Below are 26,844 nucleotides of genomic sequence, written 5' to 3'. Positions count from 1 at the left end.
CCACCTGTGAATATAGATATATATATATATATATATATATATATATATATATATATATATATATATATATATATATATATATATATATCATGAAAAGAGAAATCACCAATGCTACAGCACAAACACACACACAAAAAAAAAAAAAAAAAAATAAAAAAAAAAAAAAAAAATAAATAAAAAAATAAAAAAATAAAATAAAATAAAGAGACAGAAGGAGAAAAGGAAGACTGTTTTCCTAAATTAGTGATTAATATAGACCAGCACTTGAATGAGGCCTCAACCCTACTCATCCATACAATCACATAGGTCAAACAGCATAGCCACACACAATCAACCATAAAGAATAATCCATGGACAGGCAGTCATGTCGTCAATAAGTATAAGTCGTCATTTACCGAACAATAGAAAAAATAATATAGACAAATAATTCAGAGGCAACACCCAACATAAGGGCTCATCAGGAGAATACACTGGCCTATATTGGGTTTCGCCACTCTAAATTCTCTACCCAGCACAGTGTTGTGGCTACCACAGAATATCCATGGCATCCCCGCGTCAGGTATCACCCCCAAATTACATGCCTATGAAAAAAAAAAACAGCAAATGTAAAACAACCAAGTAAAACCAAAACCAAAACAAGCTTATCCTGTTAATATCTCCCTCCCTTTAGCAACAATAGGTAAACTAAATATTATAAATTTTACCAAATCACAAATATTAACACATTGCAAAAAACCTGAATGAACTAAACAATTATAGAATTCATCTTTACCATGTGGCTAATTTTTCAAAAAATTACGCTCAATTAGAAACGCAATTCAAAATAAATGGCGCTGTGACAACATTTCTCGAACCTCCCAAATTAGTTAAAAATTTCTTTAAGTATTTCTAGATAATTCTTTTGATATTTATTTAAAAGTTCGTTATAATGAAAACTAAATTTTTTAAATTGCCAAGTTAATTTATTTGCAGAAAAACCTCTTGATATCAATTTTTGGCTTAAGATTTTACATCTATTTTTAAAATCAATATAATTACTACAAATCCTTGCATAACGAAGTAACTGTGAGAAAAACGCTGAATATGTGATATTTGAGTGCATATTACTTTCAGGGAATGGGAAACTAATCACTTCAAAATCAAAATCATCCGTTTTATTATACATTTTAAAACTTAATTTATTATTATCACAAATATTAATATTTAAATCTAAGAAATGATCTTCATGACCAGCGCTATGACTAGGCTCAAGAATAAGCTCTGATGGATATATATTTTTAGAAATATCAATGAAATCCATACAATTTAAGACCAAAATATCATCTAAATATCTTTTATTATTTGACAAAGCATGTTTTAAATTAATTGGATTATTCTTATCCATCATATATTTATATTCTAGTTGACTTAAAAACAAGTCAGCTATAAATGGGCTGGCATTCCCCCCCATGGGAATTCCCATAATTTGCTTGTACAAATCACCCCCAAATCTTATATAAGTATTGTATAAAACAAATTCCAATAACTCAAAAATCATATCCAAGCTGTAACATCTCAAGTTAACTGTAGTATTGAAGCAGTTTGTCCATATGGCTTTTTTATTATAACTGTCTATTTTTAAGAACCTTTTACTAGATAAGAGGAAAGATTTCTTTATAACAGTTTTTAAATTATCAAACACTAAATTAAGTGATAAATTAGTATACATTGTCGCAAAATCGAAAGACTCAATTCTTTTAGCTGAAACCATATATATATATATATATATATATATATATATATATATATGGTTTTAACTACGTAAAACTTGCGAATATACAACATTCTTTGCTGTCCCATTGTCTTTGCATATAAATAGATTGTCAGGTTTACCGACTCTTGAACATGCAACATATAATGGTCCATGGGAAAACAATCTGTATTCAGATCTATACCTCATGATTCTAATGATTGCCCTTGAGCTTTGTTGATGGTGATTGCTAATCGACCATTCCCTGTCCCGGTGTCCCGGTCGTCATTTACATCCCCCTGTTTCCCCCGGTGTCCCCGTTGTAGTTGTGTCCCTGTGTCCCGGTCGTCATTTATATTCCCTGTGTCCCGGTCGTCATTTGTATCCCGGTGTCCCGGTCTGTATATACATTCGTTTTTTAGTTTTGTTTTTCTCCTTTATTTTTTTCCTTTTTTTTCTTTTTTAGCTTATTTAGATTTTTAGATTTTTTAGTTTTTTTATTAGTTTTTAGTTTTTTTTTCTTTTTAGTTTTTTTGTCCCGGTCGTCATTTATATCCCCCTGTTTCCCCCGGTGTCCCCGTTGTAGTTGTGTCCCTGTGTCCCGGTCGTCATTTATATTCCCTGTGTCCCGGTCGTCATTTGTATCCCGGTGTACCGGTCTGTATATACATTCGTTTTTTAGTTTTGTTTTTCTCCTTTATTTTTTTCCTTTTTTTTTTCTTTTTTAGTTTATTTAGATTTTTAGATTTTTTAGTTTTTTTATTAGTTTTTAGTTTTTTTTTCTTTTTAGTTTTTTTGTAGTTTTTACCTTCTTTTTAGTTTTGTTAATTTTTTTTTTTACTTATGTCCTGGTCGTCATTTATACTCCCTGTGTCCCGGTGCTTTGTTGATTGCTAATCGAACATTCCTTTTGTCCTGGTCGCTTTCTCTTTGAGTTTCGTCATTTATTTTTTTCTTTTTTAGTTCTTTTAGTTTTTACCTTTTTTAGTTTTTTTTAGTTTTTTAGATGAAAATTTTTTTTAGTTTTTTCCTTTTTTTCTTTTTAGTTTTTTATTGGTTTTTACCTTTATTTTAGCTTATTTTTCAGTTTTTTCCTTTTTTTTAGTTTTTTTTTATTTTTTATTTTTTTTAGTTTTTTACCTTTTTTTAGTTTTTTTAGTTTTTTTAGTTTTTTAGCTTTTTTACTTTTTTTATTAGTTTTTAGTTTTTTTTGTAGTTTTTGCCTTTTTTTAGTTTTTTCAGTTTTTTTTTTAGTTTTTTATTGGTTTTTACCTTTATTTTAGCTTATTTTTCAGTTTTTTCCTTTTTTTTATTTTTTTTAGTTTTTAGTTTTTTTAGTTTTTTACCTTTTTTTAGTTTTTTTAGTTTTTTTAGTTTTTTAGCTTTTTTATTTTTTTTATTAGTTTTTAGTTTTTTTTGTAGTTTTTGCCTTTTTTTAGTTTTTTTAGTTTTTTAGCTTTTTTATTAGTTTTAAGTTTTTTTTGTAGTTTTTGCCTTTTTTTTAGTTTTTTTAGTTTTTTAGCTTTTTTATTTTTTTTATTAGTTTTTAGTTTTTTTTGTAGTTTTTGCCTTTTTTTAGTTTTTTCAGTTTTGACGTCACCTGATCCAGTTTTTTCAGGTGACGTCACCTGATCCATCCATCCACAGACAGACAACTTATTTTTATATATATAGATATATAGATAAATAAGTTGTCTGTGTGTCTGTCGAGTGACGTCATGTCATCATGTCATGTCGTCATGAAGTTAGTTGTCGTCATGTTTGTTATGACGATGACGTCATTAAAGGTATTTAAGACATTCGTTCATGGAAAAACGTTTAATTGTAAAATGACTGAAGAACCTACAATGGCAACAGCCGAGGAAGCTGCTCAAATAGTCTATGCCAGAAAGCGTGCCGAGGAATCACAAGAACAGCAAGAAAACAGGCTTGCAGCTGATAGAGAAAGTAAGAACAGAAAGCGTGCCGAGGAACTACTAGAGCAACGCGAAACCAGACTTGCTGCTAAAGGAGAAAGTGAAAAAAGAAGGCTTGCCGAGGAATCACAAGAACAGCAAGAAAACAGGCTTGCGGCTGATAGAGAAAGTAAGAAAAGAAAGCGTGCCGAGGAATCACAACAACAGCGTGAAATTAGGCTTGCGTCTCAAAGAGAAATCACCAAAAGAAAGCGTGCCGAGGAATCACAAGAGCAACCTGGATCAGTGCGATGCTGGATGTACTCAGTGGAATGGCAAAAACGTGGATTGCCACACGCACATATACTAATCTGGCTACATTATAATATTACTTCTAATGAAATTGATGATGTGATTTCCCTGAAATACCTGATGAAAATGTCGATAAGGGGTTATATGATATTGTTGTAAAAAATATGATGCATGGACCTTGCGGTGCACTGAACGAAAATTCACCATGCATGACCAAAGGAAGGTGCACAAAGCAATATCCTCGACTTTTAGTACCCAACATAATTACTGGCAATGATGGTTACCCACAATATAGAAGAAGATCTACTGAAGATGGCGGTAAAACAGCAATAATAAAGAAGCGTAACAGTACCACCATCGAAGTAGATAACCAGTGGATTGTTCCATATTCCCCATTATTATCAAAAACATTTAATGTACACATAAACGTTGAATACTGTAACTCCGTAAAGGCAATCAAATACATATATAAATACGTCAACAAAGGCAGTGACATGGCAGTTTTTGGCTTGCAGTCAGAAATCAAAGATATCGACGAAATCGTACAATATCAGGCTGGAAGATAGATAAGCAGTAATGAAGCTGTTTGGCGAATTCTTTCATTTCCGATACATGAACGTAGTCCAGCTGTTGTTCACTTAGCGGTACATTTACAGAATGGTCGACGTGTTTATTTTTCGGAGTCCAACGTCCAACTGTTTTCTTTTCGCTATGCAAAAATGATTCTTTTGCAAAAAACTGCTGTATACTGAAGTGCCTTCGTATTACACGTGGAATACTAAAAATAAAGTATTTGAACGTCGAAAACAGGGTAAGTCAGTCGACGGCCAGCCTACCATCTTCAAAGATACCACGATAGGAAGACTCTACACCGTTCACCCCAATCAACATGAATGCTTCTTTCTACGCCTGCTTTTGGTGAATGTAAAGGTCCGACGTCCTTTGAGTATTTGAGAACTGTAAACGGTACTATACATGACACTTACCGTAGTGCATGCCAAGCTCTGAATTTATTGGAGAATGACCAACACTGGGATAACTGCATCAATGACGCGTGCGAAACGTCAACTCCAAGTCAAATTCGTGCATTGTTTAGAATCATTCTAACAATTTGCTCTCCTTCAGCTCCTACAGAGTTATGGGGAAAATATCAATCGAAAATGTCCGAAGATATACTCCATCGAAAACGGTTAGAGACGTCAGATATGACTTTTGATTTTACATCAGAAATTTATAACTACACTTTAGTTATTATAGAAGATTTGTGCGTATGTATGGCAAACAAATCTCTTCAGGATTTGGGAATGCCTTCACCTAATCGTACCGCTGCTGTTTCGACATGTGTAGAATTGGATCGTGAACAAAGTTACAGTACGAGTGATCTATTGTCGTATGTACAAAATAACATTTCCAAGTTAACGTCGGAACAAAAAGACATTTATGATACGATAATGCATTGTGTCGATAACAACGTTGGAGAAATTTTCTTTTTGGATGCGCCAGGAGCTACTGGTAAAACGTTTGTGATAAAACTGATTCTGGCATTGCGGGAGATTTCAGGCAAACATTACCTATAATACCTAGATCAACCCCTGCAGACGAAATGAATGCTTGCCTGAAAAATTCTAATTTATGGACACACGTAAAAACATTAAAATTAACTACAAATATGCGTGTCCAATTGCAAAACGATGACTCTGGTCAAACATTTTCAGATCAATTGCTGGCAATTGGAAACGGAAAGCTCCCAGTAGACTCAATATCAGGACGTATACAACTACCTGCTGAATTCTGTAATTTAGTGACGTCCAAAAATGAATTGATTGAAAAAGTATTTCCGAATATTCTAAACAATTATAAAAATAATAAATGGCTAAGTGAAAGAGCGATTCTTGCACCCAAAAATATAGACGTCCACGAAATCAACAATATTGTTTTAACCAAGATTCGAGACCAGGCAGTCCTTTACAAGTCAGTCGACACAGTTTTGGAACCAAATGAGGCGGTTAATTATCCATCTGGATTTTTAAATTCCGTGGATCTTTCAGGGTTTCCACCATACGTGCTACAACTAAAAATAGGCATACCAATAATACTTTTAAGAAATATCAACCCACCAAAGCTTTGCAATGGCACGCGACTCGCCGTAAAAAAAAACAACAATGGAAAACGTAATAGAGACCACAATCTTGACAGGGCCTTTTGAGGGTGAGGCTGTTCTTATTCTTCGCATTCCCATGATTCCAACGGATCTGCCTTTTCAATTTAAAAGATTGCAATTCCCAATTCGATTAGCATTTGCAATCACCATCAACAAAGCTCAAGGTCAATCATTAGAAAAATGTGGTATAGATCTTAATACTGATTGTTTTTCCCATGGACAATTGTACGTTGCATGTTCCAGGGTCGGTAAACCTGACAATCTATTTATATGCAGCGACAATTGGACAGCGAAGAATGTATATTCGCAAGTCTTACGCAGTTAATTTGTATTGTATCTATCTATCTATCTATCTATATAAAAACGAGTTGTGTGTATGCATGTTTGTTTGTTTTTAAAAAGAGCGTTTGCATATGACGTCATTATAAGTACATAAGGCTTTGTATATGCACAGACAATGGGAAAGCCAAGAATGTTGTATATTCGCAAGTTTTACGTAGTTTAAAACACATATATAAATCTATCTATGTTCATAGGTGGTAAACAGGGACACAACTACAATGGCGCGTAACTAATATGGCGCGTAACGACTTACGCGCGCGGGGGGCTTGGGGGGGGGGGGGGGTTGGGCTCGAAGCGCCCCCACCAACTAGGTGTTGGGGTGGCGCGAAGCGCCACCCCAACAGCTAGTGTCAGATAAATCTATGAACCGGAACCAAAAAGGTCAAGGAGATTTGCTTCCGCTGTTGCACTGAAAAAAATAAGAGCAATAAACTATAGGTATTTAGTTTATTGGGTATAATTTTGTATTGTTTTTATTATTGTCTTTTAGTTTTACTGCTGATGCTGGACACTGTATATGTGTTCGAAATATCCAGTTAAAAATTTATATATATATATATATATATATATGTTTCACTGTCAATTAAAAGGTTTCATCCCTATTTTGCACTGTTATATTTCTACTACTACTACCACTGCTATTAAAACTAAGAAAATTAAGTTGAAAAATTTGGGATACAGAGAAACTGTATGGAACTAAATGAAAACGCTCTATGCCCACACAGGTTGTCAAGCAGATACATCAGAAATTCTTGAGGATCGGTTGATGGTATGTACTAAGTTGGAATTTTCAGCGCATGTTGAAGGGGATATTGAAGAAACCAAAGGTACTATGCGCATACTGCCACTAATGCAGCTACAACTATTGTTACTGCACAAGCTAAGGGTATTAAGGTAAAGCTTTTAAGGAATATTTTGGCGGTTGTTGAACTAAATCAAAACAAACTATGAGCATGTGGACTTTCAAAAAGATAGCAAAAAAACATCTGAAGAGCAACTTATTTTATTAATTTAGACCATAAAGGCTAAGTTGTTAGGGACTTTGACCTAGCCAGAAGGCACTATATGTACGCTTTTAATACTACCACTCTAGTCACAGTAACTAATGACGCTAAGGGTATTCAGATGAAACTTATAGGGAATGTTTAGGAGTTTCACTTAAACAAAAAAACTGTATGCATGCAAGTTTTAAAAGGAGCATATGAGCAATATCATAAGCAGCACCACTCTATAATAGCTAGAAGCCTGATCCATTCATTTTCCAAACGCTTCCAGTCAAATTTTTGAGACAGCCGTGTTGCTCAGCATAGTAGAACGGTCCAGCAACTATGTCTTTAAAGATATTAGGCATGCCCCCCCCCCCAACTATGCAATTGGCCAATTATACTTTAAAACTAAATGTTGCTTTAAAATAAATCAAAAGTAATTGTGTTTATGGTTGCCAATAAGACACCTCAGCAATATATCGGGAACGACTGAGGGTATTAAGTTGAAACTTTTAGGGATACTACTATTACTACCTCTGCTTTTACGATTTTAATACATAAAAAGAGTGTAGTTGTATACAGGTTGTCAGAGAGCATAGATAGAATCTTTTGGAAATGATAATAAGTTTTATTTTTCAGGTCAACTTCAGAGGCTATAAAATTAAATTAAAAAATACTGTCTGTGACAGGATCAAAAATTGTTAAAAAAAATTCTCCAATGTACAATTGGCAACCCACTGTGGATTCTTATAGAAAAAACTGACAAGATGTAAAATATTTTTTTCCATTAAAAAGACTATGTCGATAAAAAACGAAAAGAAATAAATTAAAACAAGAGCTAAGAGCTAATATGACAATTGTGACGAGGCCAGAAGAGCCAAAAGCTCATATGGTACCAGCTCTAGCAAAATTCCAAGAATCAATAGATTAATTTAAAAGGAAAATCAGAGGCTTAATGTCGGTCAGGATCTAAAATAAGAGCTCTCAGTCAAAAGGTCCTTCTAAATATCAAAATTCATTAAGATCCGATCACTCACTCGTAAGTTCTAAATACCTCATTTTTTTCTAATTTTTCCTCCCCCCTCAGCCCCCCAGATGGTCGAATCGGGGAAAACGACTTTATCAAGTCAATTTGTGCAGCTCCCTGACACGCCTACCAATTTTCATTGTCCTAGCACGTCCAGAAGCACCAAACTCGCCAAAGCACTGAACCTCCTAACTCCCCCAAAGAGAGTGGATCCAGTACGGTTACGCCAATCACGTATCTACGACATGTGCGTATTCTACCCACCAAGTTTCATTCCAAATTCTCCCTCTAAGCATTTTCCAAGATTTCAGGTTTCCCCCTCCAACTTCCCCCAATGTCAACAGATCAGGTCGGGATTTGAAATAAGAGCTCTGATACATGAGTTCCTTCTAAATATAAAATTTCATTAAGATCCTGTGACCCGTTCTTAAGTTAAAAATACCTCATTTTTTCTTTTTTTTTTCAAATTAACACTCTCCAGCTCCCCCAAAGAGAACAGATCCGTTCCAATTATGTCAATCACGTATCTATAACTTGTGCTTATTCTTCCCATCAAGTTTCATCTCGATCTCTCCACTCCAAGCGTTTTCCAAGATTTCTGGTTTCCAAGATTTCTATCCCTCCCCTTCCACCACCCTATGTCCCGGATCTGAATTGAAAATGGAGCATCTGAGACATAAGATCCTTCTATACATCAAGTTTCATTAAGATCCCATCACCCATTCATAAGATGAAGACACCTCAATTTTCATGTTTAAAAAGAATTCCAGTTTCCCCCTCCAACTCCCCCCAATATCACCAGATCTTAAACAAGAGCTCTAAAGTATAAGATCCCTCTAAATATCAAATTTCATTAAGTTATTAATCTGATCCCGTTCGTAAGTTAAAAATGCCTCATTTTTTCTACTTTTTTAGAATTACTCCCCCCCCCCCAACTCCACCAAAAAGAGCGGATCCGGTCTGGTTATGTCAGTCACGTATCTTGGACTTGTGCTTATTCTTCCCACCAAGTTTCATCCTTATCTCTCCGCTTTAAGCATCCTCCATGATTTCTGGTCCACCCCCCCCCCCACAAATGAAGCTGGATCCGGTCGGAATTTAACAAAAGAGATCCGAGTTACGAGAAATTTCACTAAGATCCGATCACTCCTACGTAAGTTAAAAATACCTCATTTTCTCTAATTTTTCAGAATTATCCCCCTTAACTCCCCCAAAAAGAGCAGATCCGTTCCCGTTATATCAATCGCGTATCTAGGAATTCTTTTTATTTTCCCACCAAGTTTCATCCTGATCCCTCCACTCTAAGCATTGTCCAAGATTTTATGTTCCCCCCCCCAACTCCCCCCAATGTCACCAGATCCGGTCGGGATTTAAAATGAAAGCTCTGAGACACGATATCCTTCTAAATATCAAACTTCATTTTGATCCGATCACTCGTTCGTAAGTTAAAAATACCTCATTTTTTCTAATTTTCCCAATTTAACCGTCCCCCCACTCCGCCCCCTCCCCAGATTGTCAAATCGGGGAAACAACAATTTTTCATTTAATCTGGTCTGGTTCTTGATATGCTCGCCAAATTTCATTGTCCTAGCTTACCTGGAAGTGCCTAAACTAGCAAAACCATGACAGACAGACATACTGACTGACAGAATTTGCAATTGCTATATGTCACTTGGTAGATACCACATGCCATAAAAAAACGTTTCTAGAAAACAAGATTTTCAAAGATAAGCAGAGTTCCATTAAGCCAAGAATGAGCAGAAATAAAGTCAAATAATTCTCCAAGCGCAAAACTACCACAAATCACTATCAATATATAAATGAAACTCAAAACAAACAGAAATTACAATTTGACAAGTCAAAATAAAAACGATCAAAAATTAACAAAAGTAGGGCTGATAACCCCCATGCTTTCTCAGGACCAGAACATAATTTTGCACTTTTACTGAAAACAGAAAACATGTTTAAATGTTTTTGCTTCTCTTACATTCATAAACAAAAATTGTCAAAACTTTAAGGAATAAATGTCAGTGTACACCAATTAAGCTGACAATCAATGGTCATTTGCTTTTTTGGTGTTTTAAGGCAGCCCCCCTCATACACAGAATAATTATTCTGTATATGAGGAGGCTGTCCTTTCCTCATCTTCCTTTCTTAATTCTAAACTTTGAATTTTTGTCCCAATTCTTTAAGAACGGCTCCTGAAACACAAGGGCCATTGAATTCTAATAGAAAGCTTTTTAAGACACTTCTAGAATGTCCTAGTATTTATGACCAGCCCCCCATATAACCCATTTAATAAATATGCCTCTGAAAATATAATCAGTGGAAAAATATTTGGTACATCAATATTTTTTTTTACCTCACTTGTGAAAAAAGTACAGGATATAGGCTATTTGGTTTTAATCAAGACTCTATTAGCTATGTAAGTTTTTCCCCACTATTAATGTGTTGGCTATATTCAGTGACAGTTCTGGCATCTTTGGTGCAAGATGCAAAATTTGAGTATTATTGATTAGTAGCTCCTCCCCCCTCTAAATTCCACAAATTTTTTGGACAAATTTTAGCAAATTAATAATAATTTATTTTTATTATTTTTTAATTTATTATTAAAATTATTTAATTACCATTAATCATTTTAACTATTATTATGTAATCATTTTTACTTTTTAATTTATTATTTAATTAATCATTTATCAATTATTTCCATTTCTTACCTCCACCCTCTACTTTATTTATTTATTCATTTATTAATACATCAAACAGTAAGCAATAATGCTTGTTGCTATTAATAAATTTCAAAACTACAAAATGATTACAACTGTTACTGAAAACAAAAATACATTTTAAATGTTTTCACTTCTCTTACTTCAATAAACAAAAAATTGTCAAAATTTTAAGAAATAAATATCAGTTTATGCCCATTAGCCTGACAATCCATAGTCATTTGTTTTTTTTTTAATTTTTATTTTAAGTGAAGTGCATATTATGTTCTGGTCTTGAGAAGGCATAGGGGGTATTAGCTCTACTTGGGTAGATTTTTGCTTGTTTTGAGTTTGACTTGGCTATTTATTGTAATTTTGTTTTGAGATTCACTTATTTATTAATAGTGATTTGTGGTAGTTTTATGCTTGGAATATTATTTGACTTCATTTCTACCCATTCTTAGCTTAATGGAGCTCTTTACTTTTCTTTGAAAAACTTGTTTTACAGAAAAAGTTTTTAATTAATGATTGCAGAAACATTGTTGCATCATTTCTAGCCCTCCTATAAGTACATTATGATTAATCATCCTTAACCAACAAATAATCTCTCTGAAGTTTATTCTTAATGGATCCTACATCCAGGACAGTTTTTGGCAGGCTCTTATTTTTTTCTAGATCCTCTCTAACCTATTACCCTGGAATAAGATTTCCACACCTCTCTGTCACTACATGATGGACAAATTCAAATGCTATGTTCACATTCATGGAACTGTGCTGAAACTTGCAAAACATATTAATTGAATGCAAAAGCACCCCAAATAGGCTACATCTTACTTATACCTAGAGCAATCATAAAACAATTTTGACTTAAGATTTAAGTTAATACTCACACTAACAAATAACTACACCACTATGTGATCACTTTTATTTCTAGGGACAAAAACTTAAGACTATTTAGGTCAGCTATGGGTGTAGCAATAGCAAGGTCTAAAATACATGGATTTGATCCAATCCAAAACATAGTGGCCTTGGTAAAATGCTGTTGAAGAAAACAATCATCCAGTGTTTGAACTGACATTTGCTGAAAATTCAAATTAGAACATGTTTTATCATGTGATAACCAAAGCATACTTGGAGCATTAAAATCACTAACAACCAAAACCTTTAATGCAACTTTCTTATTTCATTGAGATGATTCTGAATTTTAAAATTTGAAATTTTTTTCTATGACATTCTTTACCTCATCCAATTAGATCATACTAAACAAGACTGGTCTTGCACTGCCTTCAATATTTTGCAATATCAGTCCTTCTATTTATGTAAAAAGGTAACTGAGTAAGCTCTCCACTTTTGAAGCACTATCAACACTCTTTGAAGGGCTACAATAGGCAACTACTATAGCCTACAAAGATTTTGAGACAAACTTGAATATCTCAATTCTATACTAACTATTTAATATTCTTCATTCTTAAACTCAGAATCTACTCCTTTTTTATTGAAAGCCAAGAAAAGAAGAAATAAAGACACAGACTCCATGTCCATAGTTAGTATTATGTTTGTATATCAAAACTACTTAATTGCTGAATATAAAAAGAGGAATCACTACAATCCTTAGGTGGATCTTTAGTCATAGTAATTGTGCGAGTTTTTCAGCTTTGAACAAATACAACTACTTGTCATAGTTATATGATAAACAATCTGTATTTTTATATTTTAAAACAAGATGTTCATGTCCTGACATCAGTTTAGGTATAAAAAAAAGTCTCTTTTCATGTACTAGCAAAGGTCCATTATTCCCTGTTTTGATTTTCCAGCCAGTTTGTCCTACAGCTGTTTTCTCAGAAACCTATATTTAAGCTCATCATACATTTCTTATCAGTGAGCGTTGTATTACTTATTTCATGAGCAACATGAGAGTTTAGTATGTTTGCCTTAATGCTATCAAGCTTACTCTGGAAAAAGAAGGTATCTACATCACAATCTAGTAGGGACTTGGAGATCAATTTCACAGGTCCATTTATTCTTCTTGTTTTTTACTAGATGCACAGAGAATACACACAGACCTTATTTTTACAGATACTGTACAGATATTATTTGTACAGATACTGTACAGATTGTACAGATACAGCTACTGTACAGATACCTAATTAGGATACTGAAGATCAATTTCATTCTCGGCTTTCTGGCTTACTGTAATACTATCCTCCAGACCAATTAATATACAGTTTTTCTGTTTTTTTATGGCACTTGGTATTAACCAAGTGACATATAACAATTGCAAATTCTGTTGGTCTGTCTGTCTGTCAGTCCTGGTTTTGCTACTTTAGGCACTTCCAGGTAAGCTAGGACAATGCAATTTGGCAGGTGTATCAGGGACCAGACCAGATTCAACTAGAAATAGTCGTTTTCCCGATTTGACTAGCTAGGGGGAGTGGGGGCCGGTTAATTCAGAAAAAATTGAAAAATTGAAGTATTTTTAACTTACAAATGGTTGATCAGATCTCAATGAAATTTGATGTTTGGAAGGATATCCTGTCTCAGAGCTCTTATTTTAAATCCCAACCAGATCTGGTGACACTGATGGGGAGTTGGGAGGGGGAAACCTAAATCTTGGAAAACACTTAAGAGTGGATGGATTGGGATGAAACTTGGTGGTAAAAATAAGCACAAGTCCTAGATACATGATTGACATAACTGGAACAGATTTGCTCTCTTTGGGGTAGTTGAGGGGGAGGGTTAATTCTGAAAAACTAGAAATAATGAGGTATTTTTAACTTATGAATGGGTGATCAGATCTCAATGAAATTTGATATTTAGAAGGATATCATGTCTCAAAGCTCTTATTTTAAATGCTGACCAGATATGTTGACATTGAGAGGAGTTTGGGGGGAGGAACCTAAAATCATGGATAACTCGTAGAGTGGAGGGATTGGGATGAAACTTGGTGGGAAAAATAAGCAGAAGTCTTAGATACATGATTGACATAATTGGAACGTATCCGCTCTATTTGGGGGGGGGGGTTAATTCTGAAAAATTAGAAAAAATTGTGTATTTTTAACTTACAAAACAGTGACCAGATCTTCATGAAACTTCATATTTAGAGGGACCTTGTAACTCAGATCTCTTATTTTAAATCTCAACCGGATCCAGCGTCATTGGGGGAGGGCAGTTGGGGGAGGGGACCTGAAATCTTAGAAAATACTTAAAGCAGAGAGATCAGGATGAAACTGGATGGGAAGAATAAAAACAAGTCTAAGATACGTGAATGACATAACTGGACCAAATCTGTTCTCTTTGGTAGAGTGGGGGGGGGGGGTACTTTGGAAAAATGAGGTATTTGTAACATACAACTGGGTGATCAGATCTTACTGAAATTTGATATTTAGAAGTATCTTATGCTTTAAAGCTCTAATTTCACATTCCAACCAGATTCTGTGACTTTGGGGGAGTTGGAGGGGGAAACCGGAATTCTTGGAAAATGTGAAAATTGGGGTATTTTTTTCTTATGAATAGGTGATCGGATCTGAATGAAACTTGATATATAGAAGGATCTTATGTTTCAGATGCTACATTTTTGACTCGACTTGGATCCAGGGACATAGAGGTTGGAGGAGGGAAACAGAAATCTTGGAAAACGCTTAGAGTGGAGAGATTGGGATGAAACTTGACGGGAAGAATAAGCACAAGTTCTAGATACGTGATTGACATAATTGGAATGGATCCGTTCTCTTTGGAGGAGCTGGGGGGATGTTAATTTGGAAAAAATAAGAAAAATTTAGGTATTTTTAACTTAAGAACAGGTGACCAGATCTTAATGAAATTTGATATTTAGAAGGAATTCATGTCTCAGAGCTCTTATTTCAAATCCCGACCAGATCTGTTGACATTGGGGGGGGGGAGTTGGAGTTGGAAATCTTGGAAAACCCTCAGAGTGAAGGAATTGGGATGAAGCTTGGTGGAAAGAATAAGCAAATGTCATAGATACATGATTGATGTAACCATATTGGATTCGTTCTCTTTGGGGGAGTTGGGGGAGTTGGGGGAGGGGTTCAGTGCTTTGGCGAGTTTGGTGCTTCTGGGTGTGCTATAACAATGAAAATTGGTAAAAGTGTCAGGGAGCTGGACAAATTGACTTGATAAAGTCATTTTCCCAGATTTGACTATCTAGGGGGCTAAAGGGAGAGGAAAAATTAGAAAAAATGAGGTATTTATAACTTACAAGTGGGTGATCAGATCTTAATGAATTTTAATATTTAGAAGGATATCATGACTCAGAGCTCTTATTTTAAATCCCAATTGGCATTAAGCCTCTGATTTTCCTTTTAAATCAATCTATTGATTCTTAGAATTTTGTTAGAGCTCATACCATATGATCTCTTGGCTCTTAGCTCTTCTGGCCTTGTCACAAGTGCCATATGAGCTCTTAGCTCCTGTTTTATTAGGTGTCCAAGTCTAAACTGAGTTACTTGGTTAGCAACCACACAAACCTGCTTGCTACAGATTTTAACCACTCTGACAGGTAGTTTTACTGATTATGTCTTTTTTATATCAGGAATAACTTGTGAGATGGCCAAAATGTCTTTATTTCTTCAGTTCTGGCTAGGAGCACTCTCTATAATTATTTTTCTATTACTTGAATTTTTTCAAAGAGGTCTGAGAAGCACTTAGAATTCAGTGTTCTTTTTTTCAAGTTCACTTGTAATTTTGTAAAGGAATTAGTGATGATTTCATTTGAAAATACCATCCTTTCTGCTGTTGTATCAAGCTGAAGTCAAGTGACAAATCATTTTATAAACAGTTTTATTCAGGGTCTGACATATCTAAATATTCAACCACTACACAATACTGAATAACTTTCACTGTTTAGGATCAAGTCACATGCTTACACTTATCAACTGGTTTTTGAGGACATTGACTGATGGTATAGATGTATCAGCAGCCCACAACACAAGGAGACATGTTAAGGAAACAATTCTTACTTCATAATATGCACAATAATCCTAGTTAATATGTTTTGCAGTAGGAGAGCCTTTATCTTCAGTTTTTTCCTTGTTTTTCTAGTTTTCCTTAGAAATTCATTAATTTCTTAGAACCTATATATTAACAGAGTGTATAACCTACCCAACTATATTCTGAATTGCCCTCTGAATCTATATATAATCTTTATTTGCATCACAAATGAACTTTACCTCCCCCCCCCCATGATGTGCAAATATATACCCTGATCTGGATATATTTAGGGGTGTGTATAAATTTCATTTGTGATGCAATTAAAGGCTTATTTAGATTCAGAATACAATGCTGGGTATATATATGCAAATTAAGAGTGTAGGAGTATACACTCTGTTAATATATAGGTTCTAAGAAATTCATGAATTTCTTTGAAAAACTAGACAAACAAGAAAAGAAATAAAGATAGTTTCTCCTGCTAAAAAATATATTAACTAAGATTACTGAGCAAGTTATGAAGTAAGAATTGTTTTCTCAACATATCTCCTTATGTGGTGGACAGCTCATACATCTATACCTGAGAAACTCTTCCTGGGAGGACCTTTGAAGAATTATATTTCTACAGCAGCAATAATAGCACATTTCAAGAAAAAATTTTCTCAAAAGGCCAACTAGGTATGACTCAAAAAGGATGAACAGGGGTTAGAGCTGAAGTTAAAATAGGTGCTTGGCTCAGAGTTTAGAATAATGTCAATAGGTTTGACCATTAAATAAATCTGCTTGAAAGTCCAGCTAAACAAAGCCAAAACAATCCAGAATCACTAAATAATTGAGTTTTGGCAGCATCTAGGATAGTTATATTTTTAAGTAGAGACTCTACAGTGAGGATTTTAATGTTTTCTTTAAGTCATTCTTCTAGCTAAGCAAAGTCAAAACAATCCAGAATCACTAAATAATTGATTTTTGGTTGCATCCAGGATAGTTATATTTTTAAGTAGAGACTATACAGTGAGGATTTCAATCTTTTCTCCAAGTCTTATATATCCAAGAACAGGGAGGCAGGGGTAGGGTACAGTTTCAGAAAATCAACAAGGATATTGGGCAAGAGACTAAATAAGGAAAAGGTTTGAGCATTAAATAAACCTGCTTGAAAGTCTAGCCAAACAAAGCCAAAAAAATCCAGAATCACTAAATAATCAAGTTTTAGCAGCATCAAGGACAGTTGAATTTTTAGTAGAGACTCTACAGTGAGGATTTCAGTGTTTTCTCAAAGTCTTTTATATCCAAGAACATGGATGGAGTGGTAGGGTACATTTTCAGAAAAGCAACAATGATATTGGGCAAGAGACTAAATAAGGAATTTAGTGGTAGGTCAATTATTTTCATTTTATTTGCACATTTCTTTTAATGTGGCCAACTATGTCATATTTACTGCATATTTATGCTCATGAAATGTATTTCAATGGCACCCCAACAGAAGTTACACCCAGGGACAAGTAGTCTACCTTGCCCTCCCCCTAGCTATGCCAGTGTCTTGAAGTTTGGTAATCCACATCATATTTCTTTAGAAATGGATGACTCATCTTATAGAACAATTATCAGTCATAAATAAATTATAGGGCAATTCGTTAATGACTATATAAAATAGTCATTAGCATACTGCATTTCTGTTTTTGCTTTTGGAGGCTACCTTGAATATCTGAATTAGTCATACAGTTTTACCTTCTGTTTCTTCTGATTTTAAAGGCTGGATAATGTAAAAACACAGATTATGTAGATGCCGTTTAATAACTAAGAGGATGCCGATGTCTTTGACCAGCCCATAAGACTTTTTTTTTAATATTAAACCATTTATATACAATTAACTAAATAAGTAAGAACCAAGATATAAGAAGGGAAGTTGCACCCCCTGGCCCCATAGTAAATTATGTCCCTTGCAACTTGGGACAAGCCATTGATTTTTTCTTTTGAAGACAATTGAGTTGTTTTCATGATGTTTAGTAGCCAGGTGCAGTCGAAAGACCAACAGCTTCCCAATTAAGGCTCCACTCCTTCGACCACCCAGCATTTGCTTCAGAATAGGGACAGAGGCAGTAGTAACTATAGCTTCAAAGAGTTTGTGCTAGTCATTGACAATTCTCGAGCAAAATTTTTGACCGCACACTCCAGCTGGGCAAAATAAAGGGTGATTGAGTCCAATTGGACCCCTTGTTTGAAAGGGCCCCACGCTGCCATAAAAATAAACAGTTTTTTGAAGCTGATAAATATTCAGGATAATACAAATATAATCCTGTAAGCGTTTTTCCTGGTGAGAACTAATTTTTCCAGGCTAAAATTAATAAAAAACTATTTAACATCAATAATGAATCTGAAATAAATTAAACAGTTCAGTATTTATGCCGAATCAAAGTGAAGACGCAAGGAAATTAGATAATCTGACAGTTTTAGTAAAATTTACAGAGCAATAACTTAGAAATATGTAAATTCATATATTAACATTAGGTGATGTAAATTTATATTCAGTAAATGTTTTTGTATTTTGCAAAAGAGAAATAATTGTCATTTATTTATGCATGCACCTACGTTTAAATTTGGGCCGGAAAAAAATGATCTAGACAGGTCACAAGTTTGAGAAAACACGTCAAGAGCCTTCGTTTCGGAAAAAAATCATATGGGTAACGTCATAATTATGAACAGATTTGAAAAGCACAAATACGTCATTTCCGCCTCATGAGTGGTTTTATCGTTTTAGTACCTTCAGCGCATGTAAAACTGCGCAAAAAACATAATTGTGTCTAAAATGCCATATATAATGAGTCTATTTACAGGAAGCATTTTAAGCAATTTTATAATACCTAGAGACCAGAAACGTTTGTCAACAATTGCTCAAAATGAACAAACTGGACCATCAAATGAGACAATATCAAGAGGACGACCTAAGAAATGAAAATTCACAATGGGGAAGAATGAACAGCCTAGACCATCAAATGTGACAGAACCAATCCAAGCAGCTTAGGGAAAGGACATTGAGCAAATATTTAAAGTAACGATAAGCGAAAATGAAAAAAAAAATTATGCGGTTAGAATATTTGAAGAAACGACAATTACAATGATTCAAAAACGAAAGTTAAGAACAAAGAAATATTCGGTGAAAAGATTAGTGGCAGCGAAAATTAAAACGAGTTAAAGAAAGTGAAGAAGAAGAAAATATGTGGCTACTGGAATAATGTCAAAAGCACTGAAAAACAAAATCTGGGAAAAAAAATATGAGGTTACAAGATAAGCGGAACGGACAATTACAACGAGGCAAAAACGAAAGTGAAGAACAAAAAAAAAATACAGTTACAACACATGCAACAACGAGGATCAGAACGAATGGAAAATGAAAGTTAAGAGCAAAGATATGTGGTTAGAAGATAAGCGACATGAAAAATCAGGGCATGTCAAACATGAAATCGAAGATCATAGAATTGTGCTGTTAGAAGACAAGTGAAAGTCTGTTAGATGACTGTGGGGGATTAAGTCATCCTAAAAGACACAGCTATTGAATTTTTCCACTATGCTGAACAAAATTGCTCAAAATTTTAATCCGGTGACTTTGGAAAAAACAATTAAGCGTGGAAGGGGACCTAGCTGCCCTCCCATTTTTGGTCACTCAAAAAATTTTAATATCCGTTTGAATGAGCCCTCTCCCAGTATCCTAGGACCACTAGGTCGATACGATCGCCCCTGAGAAAAAAAACAAATAAACAAGCATATGTGATCTTTCATCTAGCAAAAGATGTAAAATTCTACATTTTTGCAGATAGGAGCTTCACACCTCCATGTTAGGATTCTCTGATACGCAGAATATGATGGCAGGGTTATTGTTAAGATTCTATGACTTCTATGGGGTGTGTCACCCTTTTTTTGAAAATAAAATAAATTTTCTCAGGCTCGTACAAATTGATGGGTACGACTAAACTTGATGAAACTTATATATTTGTAGTCAACATGAGATCTCAACTCTTTTGATGTATTTAATGGCATCAAAATCCTGTTTTTTAGAGTTTCGGTACTATGAGCCGGGTCGCTCCTTACTTGCACTTCGTTACCACGGACTGTTTGATTATGAAACCTAACTATAATAAACATAGGTTATAGAAGCTATAATTCGTTCGAATTGTTGAATTTTAAAAGCGTACTTTAAAACTCAAAGCAAAAAAGAATATTGAAAGGTAAAAAATAATTTTTTTTACCTAATAACAAACAAAAATATGAAAATTCAGAATCAACTTTTTCCCTAAAATACTAGTCAAATCGGCCAAAACATCTCTTGAAGGGTCCAAGGGTTTATGGGTCCGAAAATCCCTTGACCCGTAATTTATAATTTGTCCTTTCTCCACCTTATAAGACTTTTTGGTCATAGGACAAAGTCTTTTAAAATTACAAGGATGAACAGAATAGGCTAATGTGGCTTCATCTTGGGGTAAAACAAATAAAACTGCATAAAGATAAAATGATAATTTATTATCCACTCCAATCAACAAAGAAAAACTTTGGAATAATACACAAAAAAAAGAAGTGAAATGAGATAAACATAGAAAACAATAATCTGGATTTCAGGATAAAAACGAAACACAGTAAAAATTAAGGAATACATAGGCCAAAACAATATATAATAGGCAGATTAAAAATTGTTAAAAAGATTCTCGATCTTACAAATAGCAAGCCAAATTATGGATTTTTATAGGCAACAAGAGCTAAGAGCTCATATGGCACTTGTGACAAGGTCGGAAGAGCAAAGAGCTTATATGGCATGAGCTCTAGCAAAATTTTAAGAATCAATAGATTGATTTAAACGGAAAATCAGACGCTTAATGTCGGCCAGGATTTAAAATAAGAGCTCTGAGAGCACGAGGAGCTTCTAAATATCAAAATTCATTAAGATCCGATCACCCACTCGTAAGTTGTAAATACCTAATTTTTTCCTCTCCCTTATCCCCCGAGCCCCCCCCAGATGGTTGAATCGGGGAAAACGACTTTAGCAGGTCAATTTGTGCACGTCCCTGACCAACCTACCCATTTTCATCGCCCTAGCACGTCCAGAAGCACCGAACTTGCCAAAGAACTGGACCTCCCTAACTACTCCAAAGAAAGCGGATCCAGTCCGGTTACGTCAATCACGTATCTACGACATTTGCTTATTCTACCCATCAAATTTCATCCCGATCTTTCCACTCTAAGCGCTTTCAAAGATTTCCAGTTCCCCCTTCCAACTCCCCCCAATGTCACCAGATATGGTCTGGATGTGAAATAAGAGCTCTGGTACATGGGTTCCTTCTAAATATCAAATTTGATTTTAGATCCGGTCACCCGTTCTAAGTTAAAAATACCTCAATTTTTCCGAATTAACACCAACCCCTCCAAAGACAGCGGATTCAGTCTGGTTATGTCAATCACGTATTTAGGACTTGTGTTTATTCTTCCCACCAAGTTTCATCCCGATCTCTCCACTCTAAGCGTTTTCTAAGATTTCCCGTTTCCCCTTCCAGCTCCCCGATATCACTGAATTCGGTCGGGATTTAAAATAAGAGCTCCGAGACACGAGATCCTTTTAAATATCAAATTTCATTAGGATCCAATCACCCACTTGTAAGCTAAAAATACTTCTTTTTTTCAATTTTTCCTCTCCCTCCAGCCCTCCAGATGGTCTAATCGAAGAAACGACTGTTATCAAATCAATTTGTGCAGGTCCCTGACAGGCCTACCGATTTTCATCGTCCTAGGACGTTCAAAAGCACCGAACTCACCAAAGAAATGGAAATCCACCCCCCAGCTCCCCCAAAGACAGCGGATCGTTTCCAACTATGTCAGTCACGTATCCAGAACTTGTGCTTATTCTTCCCATCAAGCTTTATCCCGATCTCTCCTCTCTAAGTGTTTTCCAAGATTTCCGGTTTCTAAGATTTCTGTTTCCCCCTCCAACCCCCTATGTTCTCGGATCCAATTCAAATTGAAAACAGAGCATCTGGGACGTAAAATCTTTCTACATGTCAAGTTTCACGAAGATCCGATCACTCATTCGTAAGATAAAGATACCTCGATTTTCACATTTTCCAAGATTTCCGGTTTCCCCCTCCAACTCCTCCCAATGTCACCGAATCTCATCGGGATTTAAAATAAGAGCTCTGAAATACAAGATCCTTCTAAATATCAAATTTCATTAAGATCTGATCACCCGTTCGTAAGTTACAAATACCTAATTTTTTCTAATTTTTCTGAATTACCCCCCCCCCACCAACTCCCACGAAGAGAGCAGATCCGGTTCGGTTATGTCAGTCACGTATCTTGGACCTGTGCTTATACTTCCACAAAGTTTCATTCCGATCTCTCTACTCTAAGTGTTTCCCAAGATCACCCCCCCCCAACTCCCCATAATGACACTGGATCCGGTCGGAATTTAAAATAAGAGATCTGAGTTACGAGATCCTTCTAAACATGAAATCTCATTAAGATCCGATTTCTCCTTCTTAAGTTAAAAATACCTCATTTTCTCTAATTTTTCAGAATTCACCCTCCCCCAACTCTCACAAACAGAGCGGATCCGTTTTGGTTATGCCAATCAAGTATCTAGGGCTTGTGCTTATTTTTCACACCAAGTTTCTTCCCGATCCTTCCACTGTAAGCTTTTTCCAAGAGTTTAGGTTTTCCCCTCCAACTCCCCCCAATTTCACTGGATCCGGTCGGGATTTAAAATAAGAATTTTGAGACACGATATCCTTTAAATATCAAATTTCACTAAGATCTGATTACCTGTTCATGAGTTAAAAATACCTCGTTTTTTTCTAACTTTTCCGAATTAACCGTCCCCCAAGTCCTCTCCAGATGGTCGAATCAGGGAAACGACTACTTCTAATTTAATCCGGTCTGGTCCCTGATATGTCTGCCAAATTTCATCGTCCTTGCTTATCTGGAAGTGCCTAAACTAGAAAAGCCGGGACCGACAGACCCACATAATTTGCGATCGCAATATGTCAATTGGAAAATACCAAGTGTCATAAACATTGAAAAGACATAAAATATTTTTTCTTCAATGAAAAAGACAATATAAATAAAAAAACAAACAGAAATTAATTTAAAAAACATTTTGCACAAAACAAGTTTTTCAAAGACAGTTACTCCATTAAGCTAAATATGAGCAGAAATAAAGTTAAATAATCTTCCAAGCGTAAAACCACCACAAATCACTATTAAAACTCAAAACTACCACAAATAAAACTCAAAGCGAAAAGAATTTACAATAAATAAGTGAAGATCAAAATAAACAAAAATTAATATTACTAGGGTTGACAACCCCCATGTCTTCTCAAGACCAGAATAGAATTTGCACTTTACTGAAAAAAAAAAAACAGTTTAAATGTTTTCACATTTTTTACTTAATAAATAAAAAAAAATTAACTTTAAGGAATCTATGGTTATTTGTTTTTTTTTTCTGAACAGTGCAAATTATGATCTGGTCTTAAGAAGACATGGCGGTTATCAGCACTACTCATGTTAATTTTTGCTCGTTTTGAATTTGACTCAGCTATTTATTGTAATTTCTATTCGTTTTGAGTTTCATGATGGTGATTTGTGGTATTCTTACGCTAAAAAGATTATTTTGCCGCATTTATGCTCATAAGCGCTATAATTTCTGCTAAATATGTAGAAACGTATACATTTAGGTATCTTAGCCCCCCCTCCCAAACACAAAGACAGATTCCGCCCTTCCTTCATTATTCATGACTGTATTATGAAGCAATTCAATTCAGTTAAATATTTTTTCTGCTGATTTTAAATATGGAAAATGTATTAATTTTTAAATTGCTTATCGTTGGTGTTACCACTTGAGGATTTGCATAATTTCAAAAGTGGGAATGAAACTCCCCAAAAAGGATCTTGATGGAACTTTAACAATGAAATTCAACATGCATAGGAACTCTAAAACCCTTATCTAGAAAATATGAAATACCTAAATTTCATATGAATTGAAATAACAGTCAGATCATAACAGATTTCACCTCATTAGAAGATATATATACATTAATACTGGGATAAATGTTTTTCAGAAGACTTCAAGAATAGAAGAGCTTATTAGCGTGAATTTTCTTTAATTAATAAAATTTTCAGTTATTCAAGGGATAGCTCGTTTTTGTACTTTTATTATCCGATCTATTCTTTAACAATTGCACCTCATCAATGAAGCTGACAACTTATCGAAATGGTAAATCTCATGAACAGAGTTATGTGTAAAGAACTGATGTTAAATACTTTAATCAGTTGACCAAGGTTTATTTTGCAACATTAAAAAAAAATCCATCTTCTTTCGTCCAAGATTCATTTCACTGCCATTGGTCAACTTCCTAATGACCCTAAGAAGGAAGGAAGCAGCAAAGGATAAGTTCAAATTCATTCACTAATGAGAGAATTATTAAAGTCTAGTAAGCAAATGTGATACCATGGAATGGCGAATATAACCAAAATCGCAAACTAAGATTGAAGATGACAGCACTTTTGGGTTCCCAAGCACTTTTAAATCCCCTCCCCCGCCCATCCTAAAACTTCTTCCAGTCTTACGTTCATTTGTGACATCAGAGTATCTCTCGTTCACTCTTCAGACATCCCCCGATTGTTCCCCTAGAGCCCCGAAAATAAAAAATAAAACAGTTTCTTCTTCGTTTGGTTCAAGATACCATTTTCCAAATTTCTTGCTTTGTAATGCTGAGAGTCTCAACTTCAAGAAAATAACAGAACTGGCTATTACGGCAAATCTCACAAATTCCTACCTTGCTGCCGTAACCGAAGTCCAGGCGCAACACCCTGACTCCCTGAAAGTTTTGGGCTACAAAAATATTTTGAAACTGAGGCCAACCTATCACCCGCTGGGTAAGCGTGGCGGAGGACTTCTCTTGCTGTACCGTGAGGAACTTAATCCAAAACTCACTAACCGACAAAGGTATTCTCAGTTTCGGTTCCTGGATTTCTGAAGAGCGCTGGTCTGAGGTCCTAGCTACTCCTGATGTCAGTTCTAAAGTTCAAATCTTTCAATGGAAGCTATCTGATAATTATGGAAAATCTTTTGCCGAAAAGAAAACTAAGAAGTGTTCAAATGATAAACCATACATTATTGAATCTCTAAAAGCCAAAATCAAAGAAGACATTCGTGTACTTCGTAATGGCAAAAAGATGAAGCCAACTATATAGGTAAAATGATAATAATAATAAAAAAAAACAAATTCGAAAAGCAGCTGCCACGTACTATAAAAATAATATGAAGGATATTTTTAATTATAACCCCAAGAAGTGGTATGATCTAAATAAAAAACTTTCTGGCAAGCAAATTAGTAATATTGATTTTCAGCTTGATGAGCCTAGTATTAAATTGCTAATAGTCGTTAACAAACGACTCGCCAAGATTGTCCAGGCATTACCTCCAGTTTCCGCAATGGCTCTTGAGTCTTTTCCCCATAGTCAGGATTAAAACCTTCCCCATATATCACAAAAGAATATCGAGAAGAAGATAAATAACCTAAAAAGGACAAGTATATGCCCATCAGATATTCCGATCGTACTTGTCAAAGGCTTCGCTGACAAGTTGTCCTTACCACTGGCAGACATTTTCTGCATGATCGGAGAAAGTGGATGCCACCCTGACACCTGGAAGCAGTGTTTCGTGACGCCAATTCAGAAGAAGGACGCTGTGGAGGGTTTCAATGGAGCTCGGTCAATTACACTCGCCTCAATTTTTTTTTCGAAATTATATGAAAGCTTTCTGACTGATTGGCTCGAATCGAAAATTGAAGAACTTATTGACCAAAAGCAATTTGGTAATCAACGTTGCCTTTCTACTACTCATTATCTTGTAAGCTTACTGGATAAAATATATAACAAGAGCCAATAGCTCATATGGCACTTGTGATGAAGTCGGAACCTAGAATTAAACTCGGTACTAGAGTTATCGATATCATCGTCCTAGCACTCAAGAAGCACCGGACTCGCCAAAGCACTGATAATCCCTCCAATTCTCCCAAGATGTCAGGTCCAATCCGCTTATGTCAATCACGTGCCTATAACTTGTGCTTATTTTCAAACTTGCCAAAGCACTAGAAATCCCCCAAATTCCCCAAAGAGAGCGGATCTGGTCCGGTTATATCAATCATGTATCTAGAACATGTGCTTATTTTTCTTATCAAGTTTCATCCCGATCACTCCCCTCTAAGCGTTTTCCAAGATTTCCGTTTCCCCTCTCCACCTGCTAAGTCCCCGGATTCAATCCGAATTGAAAATGGAGCATCTGAGACATGAGATCTTTCTATATATCAAGTTTCATTAAGATCCGATCGGCCACTCGTAAGAAAGCATATCTCAATTTCCCCTCCCTCCAACGCCTCTCCCCAGATGGTCGATCGGGGAAATGACTGTTATTAAGTGAATTTGTGCAGGTCCCTGACACGCCTACCAATTTTCATCGTCCTAGCACGTCCAGAAGTACCAAACTCGCCAAAGCACTAGAAATCTCCCCACCTCTAACTCCCCCAAAGAGAGTGGCTCCGGTTCAATTAGGTCAATCACGTATCTAGCACTTGTGCTTATTATCTCCACCAAGTTTCATCCCGATCTCTCCACTCTAAGTGTTTTCCAAGATTTCCGGTTTTCCCCTTTAACTCCCTAAAATGTAACCATATCTGGTCGGGATTTAAAATAAAAGCTATATAA

At 35.2% G+C, this 26,844-nt stretch overlaps 1 protein-coding gene across 2 annotated transcripts in view; it reads right to left on the bottom strand.

The window, feature by feature from the left end:
- Positions 1-17,843, bottom strand: part of LOC136032008 (ARF GTPase-activating protein GIT1-like) — a 37,817-nt gene extending 19,974 nt beyond the window's left edge. The window contains exon 1 of one of the 2 annotated variants that reach the window (XM_065712075.1): positions 17,798-17,843. The gene's annotated coding sequence lies outside the window, so the exon portion shown is untranslated. Of the gene's footprint in view, positions 1-17,767 lie in introns of both variants that reach the window. The other variant, XM_065712076.1, reaches the window with a different exon arrangement.
- Between the last annotated feature and the right edge of the window lie 9,001 nt (positions 17,844-26,844).

The sequence above is a fragment of the Artemia franciscana genome, chromosome 10 (assembly GCF_032884065.1).
Source record: "Artemia franciscana chromosome 10, ASM3288406v1, whole genome shotgun sequence".
NCBI classification, from domain to species: domain Eukaryota; kingdom Metazoa; phylum Arthropoda; class Branchiopoda; order Anostraca; family Artemiidae; genus Artemia; species Artemia franciscana.
The sequence above is the reverse complement of the archived record's forward strand: the minus strand, read 5'-3'. Positions and strand labels throughout refer to the sequence as shown.